This window comes from Pongo pygmaeus, chromosome 14, assembly GCF_028885625.2.
Source record: "Pongo pygmaeus isolate AG05252 chromosome 14, NHGRI_mPonPyg2-v2.0_pri, whole genome shotgun sequence".
In the NCBI taxonomy this organism is placed as follows: domain Eukaryota; kingdom Metazoa; phylum Chordata; class Mammalia; order Primates; family Hominidae; genus Pongo; species Pongo pygmaeus.
This window is the reverse complement of record NC_072387.2, coordinates 82981161-82994389: the sequence shown is the minus strand read 5'-3', so window position 1 is coordinate 82994389 and position 13229 is coordinate 82981161.

Genomic DNA, 13229 nt, shown 5'->3' with positions numbered 1-13229 from the left:
AAAAAAGAGAATTTTAGACCAATATCCATGATGAACATCAATGCAAAAAACCTCAATAAAATACTGGCAAACTGAATCCAGCAGCACATCAACAAGCTTATCCAACATGATCAAGTGGGCTTCATCCCTGGGATGCAAGGCTGGTTCAACATATGAAAATCAATAAACATAATCCAGCATATAAACAGAACCAAAGACAAAAACAACATGATTATCTCAATAGATGCAGAAAAAGCATTTGACAAAATTCAACAGCCCTTCATGCTAAAAACTCTCAATAAATTAGGTACTGATGGGATGTATCTCAAAATAATAAGAGCTATTTATGACAAACCCACAGCCAATATCATACTGAATGGACAAAAACTGGAAGCATTCCCTTTGAAAACTGGCATAAGACAGGGATGCCATCTCTCACCACTCCTATTCAACATAGTGTTAGAAGTTCTGGCCAGGGCAATCAGGCAGGAGAAAGAAATAAAGGGTATTCAATTAGGAAAAGAGGAAGTCAAATTGTCCCTGTTTGCAGATAACATGATTGTATATCTAGAAAACCCCATCGTCTCAGCCCAAAATCTCCTTAAGCTGATAAGCAACTTCAGCAAAGTCTCAGGATACAAAATCAATGTGCAAAAATCACAAGCATTCTTATACACCAATAACAGATAAACAGAGAGCCAAATCATGAGTGAACTCCCATTCACAATTGCTTCAAAGAGAATAAAATACCTAGGAATCCAACTTACAAAGGATGTGAAGGACCTCTTCAAGGAGAACTACAAATCACTGCTCAATGAAATAAAAGAGGACACAAACAAATGGAAGAACATTCCATGCTCATGGATAGGAAGAATCAATATCGTGAAAATGGCCATACTGCCCAAGGTAATTTATGGATTCAATGCCATCCCCATCAAGCTACCAATGACTTTCTTCACAGAATTGGAAAAAAACACTTTAAAGTTCATATGGAACCAAAAAAGAGCCTGCATTGACAAGACAATCCTAAGCCAAAAGAACAAAGCTGGAGGCATCACACTACCTGACTTCAAACTATACTACAAAGCTACAGTAACCAAAACGCATGGTACTGGTACCAAAACAGAGATATAGACAAATGGAAGAGAACAGAGCCCTCAGAAATAATACCACACATCTACAACCATCTGATCTTTGACAAATCTGACAAAAACAAGCAATGGGGAAAGGATTCCCTATTTAATAAATGGTGCTGGGAAAACTGGCTAGCCATATGTAGAAAGCTGAAACTGGATCCCTTCCTCACACCTTATACTAAAATTAATTCAAGATGGATTAAAGACTTAAATGTTAGACCTAAAACCATAAAAACTCTAGAAGAAAACCTAGGCAATACCATTCAGGACATAGGCATGGGCAAGGACTTCATGTCTAAAACACCAAAAGCAATGGCAACAAAAGCCAAAATTGACAAATGGGATCTAATTAAACTAAAGAGCTTCTGCACAGCAAAAGAAACTACCATCAGAGTGAACAGGCAACCTACAGAATGGGAGAAAATTTTTGCAATCTATTCATCTGACAAAGGGCTAATATCCAAAATCTACAAAGAACTCAAACAAATTTACAAGAAAAAAACAACCCCATCACAAAGTGGGCAAAGGATATGAACAGACAATTCTCAAAAGAAGACATTTATGCAGCCAACAGACACGTGAAAAAATGCTCATCATCACTGGCCATCAGAGAAATGCAAATCAAAACCACAATGAGATACCATCTCACACCAGTTAGAATGGCGATCATTAAAAGACAGGAAACAACAGATGCTGGAGAGGATGTGAAGAAATAGGAACACTCTTACACTGTTGGTGGGACTGTAAACTAGTTTAACCATTGTGGAAGACAGTGTGGCGATTCCTCAAGAATCTAGAACTAGAAATACCATTTGACCCAGCCATCCCATTACTGGGTATATACCCAAAGAATTATAAATCATGCTGCTATAAAGACACATGCACATGTATGTTTATTGTGGCACTATTCACAATAGCAAAGACGTGGAAACAACCCAAATGTTCATCAATGATAGACTGGATTAAGAAAATGTGGCACATATACACCATGGAATACTATGCAGCCATAAAAAAGGATGAGTTCATGTCCTTTGTAGGGACATGGATGAAGCTGGAAACCATCATTCTCAGCAAACTATCACAAGGACAAAAAACCAAACACCGCATGTTCTCACTCACAGGTGGGAATTGAACAATGAGAACACTTGGACACAGGAAGGGGAACATCACACAACGGGGCCTGTCGTGGGGCGGGGGGAGGGGGGAGGGATAGCATTAGGAGATATACCTAATGTAAATGAGGAGTTACTGGGTGCAGCACACCAACATGGCACATGTATACATATGTAACAAACCTGCACATTGTGCACATGTACCCTAGAACCTGAAGTATAATAAAAAAAAAAAGAAAAGAAAAGAAAAGAAGCTCAGGGCTACCACTGATTCTACCTTGTGACAAGTTGTATAATTATTTCATTATGTGTTACAGTGTAATAATAATAGAAATAAAGTGCACAATAAATGGAGTGTGCTTGAATCATCTTGAAACCATCCTCCTCTCCTGGTCCGTGGAAAAACTGTCTTCCATAAAACCAGTCCTTGGTGCCAAAAAAGTTGGGGACCGCTGCTTTAGAGGGTCCATTCTGCCTACTATGGGCTGTAAAAAGCAAGCTCCTGGAATTATGTAGTCTGAATGACCAGCTCAGTCTGCAGATGTCCCTTTTCAAAGGCCAGTCAGCTGGATTGGTGGCAGAAGTTGGATGAAAATCTAGCCCTTCTGATTTCTGGTCTAGGCCAGACATAACCATAGTGTCTGGTAACCTCTGATTCCATCTACATCAATCCCACCCAACTGCTCTCTATCAAATCTCCTTGTTTATTTCCTTCATTCTAAAATGTTATTAAATGTTATTAGTTTACTTATTTATTGGATGTATTTTCTCACACAGTTATTCAAGTTCCCAATTAAGCTGTAAGTTTAAAATAAGGATTTTTTTTTCCTGGTTTGTTCACCATTGAATCTCCAGCACTACAAATGTGTTTGCTACACAGTATAATACTATCAATAAATACTTGTTGAATGAATAATGATGTTAAGATTTGGCTTGAATATGTGAGTCTTCAAAAAAAGAAGCAACACTACAATTCAAAACTTTTTCAATCTCAAAGTTCAAAGCATGTTCAGTTATCCACTGATTCTTTTGGCAAACCCTCTTCATTTCAAATATGCAGGTGCAGTGTACCCACTCACATGATAATGTCAACATCAAAATCAGTTGGGATTCACTGTGGTTGGATTTTCCCTAGACAATGTACAGTGTATTAAATTTTGCATGCAAAGAAAGCCATTGTAACCTTCTACGGTAATATATCATCCATGAGTGGTCCCATTAAAATAAATCAGCAATAGTAAGTCATGATTTTATTTTATATTTAACATACTAATGAGTGTTACCAGGGCCAGCTGGACATTTGCATATGTTTATATTTTCCACAATGTTTTCTTATAAATTTTACCTCTACCTAAACCTTACTTGTCATATAGGGTTGGAAATAACTTCCGGTCATCTCGTCCATCCTCTTCCTTAGATCATAAGTGTATGAAAAACATCCATAAAGTCAGCTGAGCAGCTATTTCTTTTTTGTTTTTATTTTTTGAGATGGAGTCTTGCTCTGTCACCCAGGCTGGAGTGCAGTGGCGCGATCTCAGCTCACTGCAAGCTCCGCCTCCCGGGTTCATGCCATTCTCCTGCCTCAGCCTCTCCAATAGCTCGGACTACAGGTGCCCGCCACCACGCCCGGCTAATTTTTTTTTTTTTTTTTTTTTTTGTATTTTTAGTAGAGACGGGTTTCACCGTGTTAGCCAGGATGGTCTCGATCTCCTGACCTTGTGATCCGCCCGTCTCAGCCTCCCAAAGTGCTGGGATTACAGGCGTGAGCCACCGTGCCCAGCACAGCTATTTCTTAAATAGTCTCCAAAAATATGGCTTTTTGACTGAAAGCCTTGAGTTTCATGACTATTAAGCCAAATATATTCTTTCCAAGTCTTACTTGTTCTTCCTCCTGTTACTATTTAAATTTCACTGACTTAATTATCCTCTCATATTTATCTCAGTGAACAGAGAATAACATCAAAAATAATTTATATCCTTAATTTTTCTTCAGGCTTCCACAGTAGATAATAGCTACAAAGTTAGGTTTTATTCACTGGGATTCTTTTTCTTAAATGGCTGACTATACATTCTTTGAAGCTACATCTTATTTAGGACCTCAAGGTGAACACAGTATTTTACTGAAGTCCTGATTAGCGATGTATGTAGCGAGTGGGTGACTTCTTCCTATGTGCTGCAACCCTGGAGAGACACAGCATTTCTGTGAAGGAGATCCCAATCTACAGGAAGCTCTGCACATAGAATGAGTTTTGAGGTCTAAGCACATGCCCACTAAAAGGCAATCAGAAACACGCTGCATGCCAAAGGTAGGAAACCTGCTTTAAAAAAAAAAAAAAAAAAAATTGAGATTTAAAAATTGGCCTGTAAACATAGAAAAGAAATTGAATCTTTAAAATCAGAGATTCACGGGGATATTGACAAACCGTCTGTGCTGGTTGTTTTAATGCTTCTGGAGTTTATTTTAAATTAATCCCTATCAAAATACACATAGAACTTACTTCAGGTGAACCTTTAGTTTATAAGCCACAGTGGACCCCAAGAAGAGTAAGAGATGCAGTGAAGCCCATCTCATTCTATGTGCAGAGCTTCCTGTAGACTGGGATCTCCTTCACGGGAGCTGCCAAGGTTCAACAAGCTTGGGTTTATCACTGGAGTTTCCTAGTGGTGTTCGTTGGAACCTTTGTGGTCTTACTGGACTTTTACTTGTTATACTGCTCCAAGGAGCACTTCACAAGCAGAGTTTAGATTCAGTTTTTAAGAATTAGCTATTTTTAAAACAATTTCAGTTTTGTCCATGCCATAGTTTCTGGAGACCTTTCTTTTCTTCAAGCTCCAAATTTCCTTCTTGTAGCACCTCATTTCGTAGAGGTGTCTTGCTCCTATATATCTTTAAAGACAGCACTAAAAAGCAAACGATGCCAGATTTGCCATTAGTGGACTATGGAAATAGTTTACAAATCAGTTTTATTGTAACCTGATTTAGGAATCATGTGCAAGGGTCAGGGGAGACGGACTTCACAGTATGCATCTACAACCTTAAGATCCTATCACTGTATTGGTTGTGAATATATAAGTGTGAATTGCATCCAGAATATAAACAAATATAAATTGTTTTATAAATTTGTTCTCACTTTATTATGTAACTAATTCAGGCTGTAATGAATTCAGGCTTTATTAGATTTCACAATTTCTAAAAACATACACTTGATATGACTTCTTTGAACCCTGTGTTGATCCTTTGAGCAACGAGCTGCACTGGGTATCATTGTATAATCAGCAGGGAATTATTTGATCCCAAATACAAGGAAATCTGTGGGTCTAAAACTTTTTTTGCCTTTACTAGGTAAGTATTCTGGATTATTCATAATCCACTTCAATCACTAATTCAAAGATATTCAAAAGAGCATATTAATTCTTTTCCTAACTCCTTACATATTTTCCTTCTATGAATTTAGTGACACTTTTCCTACATTTAGTATATTTAGAAATTTTACTTTTGTTCAATATTTACAGATCATCACAACTTATGCTAAGACTGAATTTTTTTTAATGCATCTTCAGGACTATGTGCCTGGATCTGTAGTGGAGCAGTGTTTGTTTTCAAAAGTACCCCTTAGGGAAATCTAATATACAGTTTATTTGTAAATTATATAATCCCCTTCAAAATTAGGTTCTTTTCTATTGGTTAGATAAAAACGTACACAAGAAAATGCATGTACATTCTTTTTGTACTCACAATGGGCAATTTTCTTAATGCATAATAAATTACAGTTCTTAACTTCCTTAGAATGTGTGTAAGGAAACAAGATGGATAAACATATTACAGTTACAGAAATACATCACAAAAATCCTCACAATTTAGCATACTGCTAGTTACACATCACTATTTCTCATTGCTGCATTTTTTTCTATACCTCATGGCTCTTTTATATACTCTTATGCCTTATCAGAGATTCTGGGGAAATTCCATAGATAGGAAGATAGAAAAAGCTATCAAAAGCTAGAAAATTGTGTAAATAGCAAAACATTTTTACCTTGTTGATAAAGAAAGTAGAACAATATGCCTCTTTCTGAATCTATTCACACTCTACAGAGTGTTTTCAAATATTTTATAAGATGGTTACATTATTATTAGAAAGCAATAATAATTATAACTATACCTATATAGTTACAGAAACCACTTTTTGAACAGGAAACTATGTATTGATATGTATTTTATATGAAAAAGAAGTACTTATTTTAGCTAATTGCATTAAAACAAACAACTGAAAGACTAAAACCTGCACATTGCCTTCTCTAAGACAATTCTGAAAAGCTAGACTCTAAAATGAGCTGCCTTAATAAAAGTAGAAAGGTCTGGAGAGAAAAAAGAAGCATGGGCTGGTAACGACTGTATCTTTGGGTAACGACTGACAGCCGTGGATGGTTGGAAGATGGAAGAATGAGAGTAATAGGGACACTAACACCTGATCAATTGAATCCTGTGGTTTTACAAACAAAAAACTATGGCTCCTTGGGTCCTGGAGGAAAAATAAACAAAGGTCCTCCCGGGTTGCAGATTCTCAGCAGATTTTTTTGACTTAATTATACCTTTGTGCATTCTAACAGCAGTCCATGAATCTCCTGGAAATACATCTAAAGGGTTTCTGTTATCTTTGTCACTGTCCTGGTCTCCTCCTCTCTCCTTGCTAAAAGCACAAGTGGGCATACGTATGTGTGCAAAAAATAATCTCCAAATCATTTTAGCATTTTCTGATTTACTCAGTTGCTCACTCACTCTGTTGCCATTATAGCCTACATCCCATAATAAGCATCAAGAGTGTTATCAGCTGAGATAACAATGCAACATTTACCACCACCTTGGTGTCAAAGATCTTTCTTACTTATCTTTTTCCTTGTGAGCTTTCAGAATCTTATTACACAAAACACATGTCCTTGAACACTGAAAATAATTTCAGATAAATCTGCACCTGAATATCTCTGTACTAAAGGTGTCTCCTAGCATCTGCCTCTGTCCTCATGTCCCACATCAGCAGATCAGATGAATATCAAAATTATTTTTCTCTATTTTGTTTTATTAACACGACAATATAATAGAAATCACAACAAACAGAGTGTACAAACTACACTTTAAAAATATATATGTAGATATTTAATTGCTATAGAATTAGTATTCAGAACTTACAAATAACATCTATACAATAACACCAAAAAGCAAACAATACCATGTGTATATGAGTGAAGGGTATGAATAAACACTTTACAAAAGAGGAAAACCACTGGCTAATAGCATGAAAACGTTCTCAACTTTATGAATACTTAAGGAAATACATATTAAGATACATAATACTCATGTGAATTTAAAAATTTAACATTTGGTAACATTTAAAAATTATTAAGTATTATTGAAGATGTAGAACAGTGGTACTCTCAGATAGTTCTTTGGGAAGTTTAAATTGGCACAAGCATTTTGAAGAGCTTTTTGACACGTGTATTACTGAATATGCACATAATCTCCCACCCAATGATCCCACACGTGCACACAGCTCACGCTTCTAAAGTTTCACATGTATGCACTAGACATATGTAAAAATATTCATTGTAATTTTTTTGCAGTTGTTTAGAAATTAGAAACAATATTTAAAAATTACATTTCTCTTACATGCCAACTAGGTAAAATGTGAAGGCAAAACATTCTAAGAAAAGAGGAAGTGCAGCATATCCTGTTCAAAAGATAAACACAGCAGTTTGGAAACTAGTAGTTACAGTGTGGGATCTGAGGAATAGGAGAGAAACCAATTCAGACCTTCCTACTTAAGCAGCAGACCAGCAGAACTCCTTCGATTACAATACAAACTCACTTCAGCACTGCTCCAGAGTGTGCAGGGATGTCACCCACAGTCAATGGGGCTAGAAACTCAGGAGGGGGACACCTGGCAAGCTGTCCTTTTCCTTCCTGGGGTCTCATGTGTAGGAGAGATGCAGCATACCTCTCAGCTAGGAGAGATAGTCAGTATTACAAGCTACCCTATCTAGAGTCAGGCTCATTCTGTGTTGATTTTTCTTGTTTTCATTCATCAGCCCAAGGTTGGTTCTCAACCAAGCGTGATCATCAGGACTAAATGCCAAGCAAAATACTTTATGGCCCCACGACAGGCCCCACAACATCTCATTTCTGAAGAGTCTGAGATTAAATTCTGTTATGGGTTGAATTGTGACCCTGTCCCCAAAAAGACATGTTGGAGTCTTAACACCCAGTACCTGGAAATGTGACTTTATTTACAGATAGGGTTTGTACAGAGGGAATCAAGTTAAAATGAGGCCATTAGGATGAGCTCTGGTCCAATATCACTGGTGTTTTTATAAAAAGGGGAAACTTGGACACAGAAATAGACATGCATCGGGAGAAACAATAAGGAGAAGATGGCCATCTACAAGCCAAGGGGAAAGGCCTTTAAGAGATCTTTCCCTCACAGGGAAACTAACTCTTGACACCTTGATTTTGGACTTCCAGACTCCAGAATTGTGAGACTGTAAACTCATGTTTTTTAAGCCATGTAGCTTGTGGTACTTTATTACAGCAGCCCAAGAAACTAATACAAATCTTAGTTAAACTTTATAGACAATTTGGTTCAAACAGACAATTGTAGGCATCGTCTGCTGTAAAAATCAAGAACAACTCCTGGACGCCCACCCCCGCAAACCCAAAGCAAGACCCTCAAAATTACATCTTAAGTTAGATTTATTTATTTCAGTTAATTCTCTCAGAAAGTTAATAAATGTAAACATTGTCTGTCAAATGTAAAAAACTGCTAGGTGAAATATTTTTCTTCTTGATTCAATTCTATTGAATGATGTGGTTCAGAAATGTTCACATGATTATACTAATTTTCATAATACAATGGAAATGGAAAAGATAAAAAATAAGCAATTTTGAATAAAGATGAAATCCATTACACCAGATACTTCATTCTTCTCTTTATGGTTAAGGTGAAATTACACACAGGGTACTGGGGGGCTGTTAATTGGGTCCCTCATTGATCTCAGACGGACGGATTCTGAGGAATCCTGGATTTCTCTTTGTTACTTTCATTTTTTAGCTCAGTATATTTAGCACATAATTTGATTTCTCAGGACCCTATTGGTCCTGTCTAGAGTTCCTTCCTCTAGGTATTCTTTTGGTTTAAACACTGTATAATGTGCCAAGCATGTTCTAGGACCTGAATACATGTTAGTTTCTGTTTTCTTCTGTTCCATCATCTCCATTGACCAAATTCAGCATGCATTCAAAACTTTAAGTGCCTCTCTGTGACTCAAACTCCTCATCTGTAAATTAGGGTAACCATAGCACTTACTTCAGCTTTGTACGGTTGTGGGAAGGATTCAATGAGCGATTATACATACAGCACATAGCACCAGGCCAGAAACATTGGAGCACCTGTAACTGTTAGCTAATACTATTTCTAGCATTGCCACAGAATTCATAGCTCCCAAAGGGAACAACAGCCACCGCTTAACAACACAACCATTCACCTGAGAATAAAAATGCCAACAGGCAAAATCTAACAAATTAAACAAATTAGTCATTATTGCTCTAGATGATTTTAGCCTTTACCTATTCATTCAGACAATCTTTATTTTCCTATGTCGGAGACTGAACCCAGCATATGATGCCTACTCAAGACAAACAAGGGACTCAATATCCCACCTTAGCAGCCCCCCAATCCCCTTTATGCAAATCTACCTTGTACATAAGAGAAAGAAAATGTCCCAGGTATAATGGATGCAGGGATCTCTAGAGAAGTAGACTGTGTTTATGATCAAAATTTCTCCTCAATTTGGAACCAATTTGGCTCCAGAGATAAAGATTAAATGGAATTCAATGCACCCTGTGAGTTCGAGAGCCAGTACCCAAAGCAAGACCCTCAAAATTAAATCTCTTTTTTTAAAAAAGATGAACCTCTAAAAGTTTTATTAAATGGAGGAAGAAAAGACTCAGAATATTACATATAGCACAGGCTATAATAGGTACTCTTTTGGTAAAATAATAGGTGTTCCTAAGTAAAAGCATCTAAACTAAAAATATTTACTTTGAGGAACACATATAGATGAGCTAACTATATTTGAAGGAAGTAAGGGAACCAGAGACCTGTGAATCAGGATGGTGGCTACTTTGGATGGGGAAGCAGGAAGATTGGAAGGGGAACGGCCATGTAGCTAGATGGAAATTATTGTCAAGGTCCTAGCCTTCACGTTGGATGGTGAATTTACAGGTGCTTACTGAATTGTCAAAAGTAGATACCTATGGCCAGGTGCAGTAGCTCATGTCTGTAATCCAGCACTTTGGGAGGCCGAGGTGGGTGGATCACCTGAGGTCAGGAGCTCGAGACCAGCCTGATCAACATGGAGAAACTCCATCTCTACTAAAAATACAAAATTAGCCCGGGGTGGTGGTGCACGTCTGTAATCCCAGGTACTTGGGAGGCTGAGGCAGGAGAATCACTTGATCCTGGGAGGCGGAGGTTTCAGTGAGCCAAGATCCGCCACTGCACTTCAGCCTGGGCAACAAGAGCGAAGCTCTGTAAAAGATACCTACATAAATGAATGAATGACCAAAGAGGCGCTATGTTCTGCCTCAAGGATTCTGATTAACCTGATTCAGTGCCACTGAGGTCCACTGAGAGGAAAGGGCTGAGCCTGAGGATTGAATGAGGACACTGCTGTCAACCCCTTCATTGTGAAGCCCCCATGAAAATTAAACCTGGAGTTAGGTTTCAGATAATTTTGTCAGACAGTAAATAAATGTAAACATCATCTGTCAAGTGTCAAAAAATTGCTAGGTGAAACTTTTTTGTTCTTGATTCAATTCTATTAAATGTTGTGGTTCAGAAATGTTCACATGACTATACTAATTTTCAGAATACAGTTTAGATGGAAAAGATAAAAAATTAGCAATCATGAACAAAGATGGAATCAAGAATTGAAGTTTTAACAACTTTCATCCTAGACATAACTACAAATGTGAAGTTTCTTGGCTTTTAAGAAATTACTGTTGAAAAACTAAAGGAAAGCCTACTCACTTTTCTTTCTAAATTGAAGCACTAACCAGAGTTACTAGATCATTAAGTCAATTCTCCACTTAGTTTCATGTGTGCAAAGACAGCTTATATTTAGGCAGGCATCACTACATTAGGAAATCTTTTCCCAAGTAAAGCAGTGTGCTGCCCACACAATCATGAATGAGCATCATTGCCAAGGGATAAAAATCCCTCCTGGGCAATGTTATTTAGGCAGCTCTACGGCCATAGGGACGTGAGAATTGAGCACAGTGGGTATCTTGTAAGATCCTCCTGTAAGGGGATCAATGTTTCTGCAAAGGAAAACATTGAGCATTCTACTTGCACAAGTCCATCGTGGGCACAACAGAGTTTTATTCTTTTTTAACGTCTAAAGGCAGCTTCTGTGTTTGAGATCTCCCATACATCACTCAGTAACTTCAACATAAACTCTGCTTCCTCATGGAAACTTCTCCTCAGGTTACAAAGTACATGAAAACAAGAGGGAGGGAGTGGTTGGGGGGAAATTCCACTCTGTAGTTGGTTCACTTTTATAATTTCAACAACAGTGACATTGATTAGATTTACTCCTATGGGAAAGTTACAGGAGATGGAATTATTGCCCAGTGGTATAGGCTGACTTCCACATCTCTATTTTAGGAATAAATACTCTTTAAGAAATCCTTGAGGTGAATGATTAACACACACCCAGCACCAAACAACAAGCCAGAAGATTTGCAGAACAGGGCAGTGGAGCTGCGGCACTTCCTGTTCCCGGCTCAGGTTGAAGAGGGGCAGTAGTCCCCTTTGAATCCCACAATGAATGTCCCCCACAGGGCTCCTGAGCAAATCAGTTCTAGTTGTCTTGGGGTTTCTACTGTAATCGAAAGAGAAATAACGCTTTACTATTTGCCCAGATTTGTCTGTGATTTTTAAAAGGGCAATTTTAGTCCAAAGAAGTTTTTCCAGCATATTTAATTAAAATGGGGGCAAGTTGGATAGAAAAGCCTAGAAAGACCACATCTTTTAGAATGTTACTGTGTGAGCTTCCTTATGAAATATTTTCTTTAACAAAATGTTCAGAAAAAGGATGTAAGTCATGACAGACTAAGCTGAGCCTAGAAAAAAACGTAATTAGACACAATGATGCCCATTTAAAAGCAATATTAAAAAAAATTAAACAATCTAGAAGATCCCCTTGCAGACTTCATGCGTAGCCATAATAATAGGCATCTTTCCAGTGTCATGAAAGAGGACTGTGCTGCACCCTATAGGTTTTGGAGACAGACAGCTGGAGTTAGAAACAGCTCTACAAGTCTCGGTGTGTGATCTTGGGTAGGTATTTAGTGTCTTGAGGCATCTGTTTCTTCATCTGTAAAATGAAGACAACAGAAGCACCTCCCACCTGGGAATATTGACAGTATTGAATGAGATGATGTCATAAAACAATATGGTGCCTGGTGTATAGGAGGAGATAAATACATACTAACTGTTCTTATCCAAAGATATTGGAAACAAGCCTATTAAGAACGTTATTGACTGTCTAACAGAAATATGAAATGTAATTAACTTTGTGAGGATATACATATATATGTATATATCCAGAGATGTTGTGTGGACTTAGGAAACAGCCAATCTGGACATATCTGCAGGATAACAGAGGTGAGTCCTTTAAGGTTGAGTGAAGGACCGAGGGGAATCCTATGAAAAGACTCATCCTAAGTGCCAGAGTATGACTGGAGGACACAGGTCCAAGGTTGGAGAGGGAGAAGAGATTGTGAGAAGCACATCATGTCTGCCACTTGGATATTTGGCTTAGCTCCTAAGAAGTCCTTGCCCGAAAGGCATAGTGTGGGAATATAAATAACGGAAGAAAAAAAGAAAGAAAGTGGGGAAATTCACTACAATTTGCCTGGATGTTAAGAGTGCAAAGTGGCAGCTCTGTT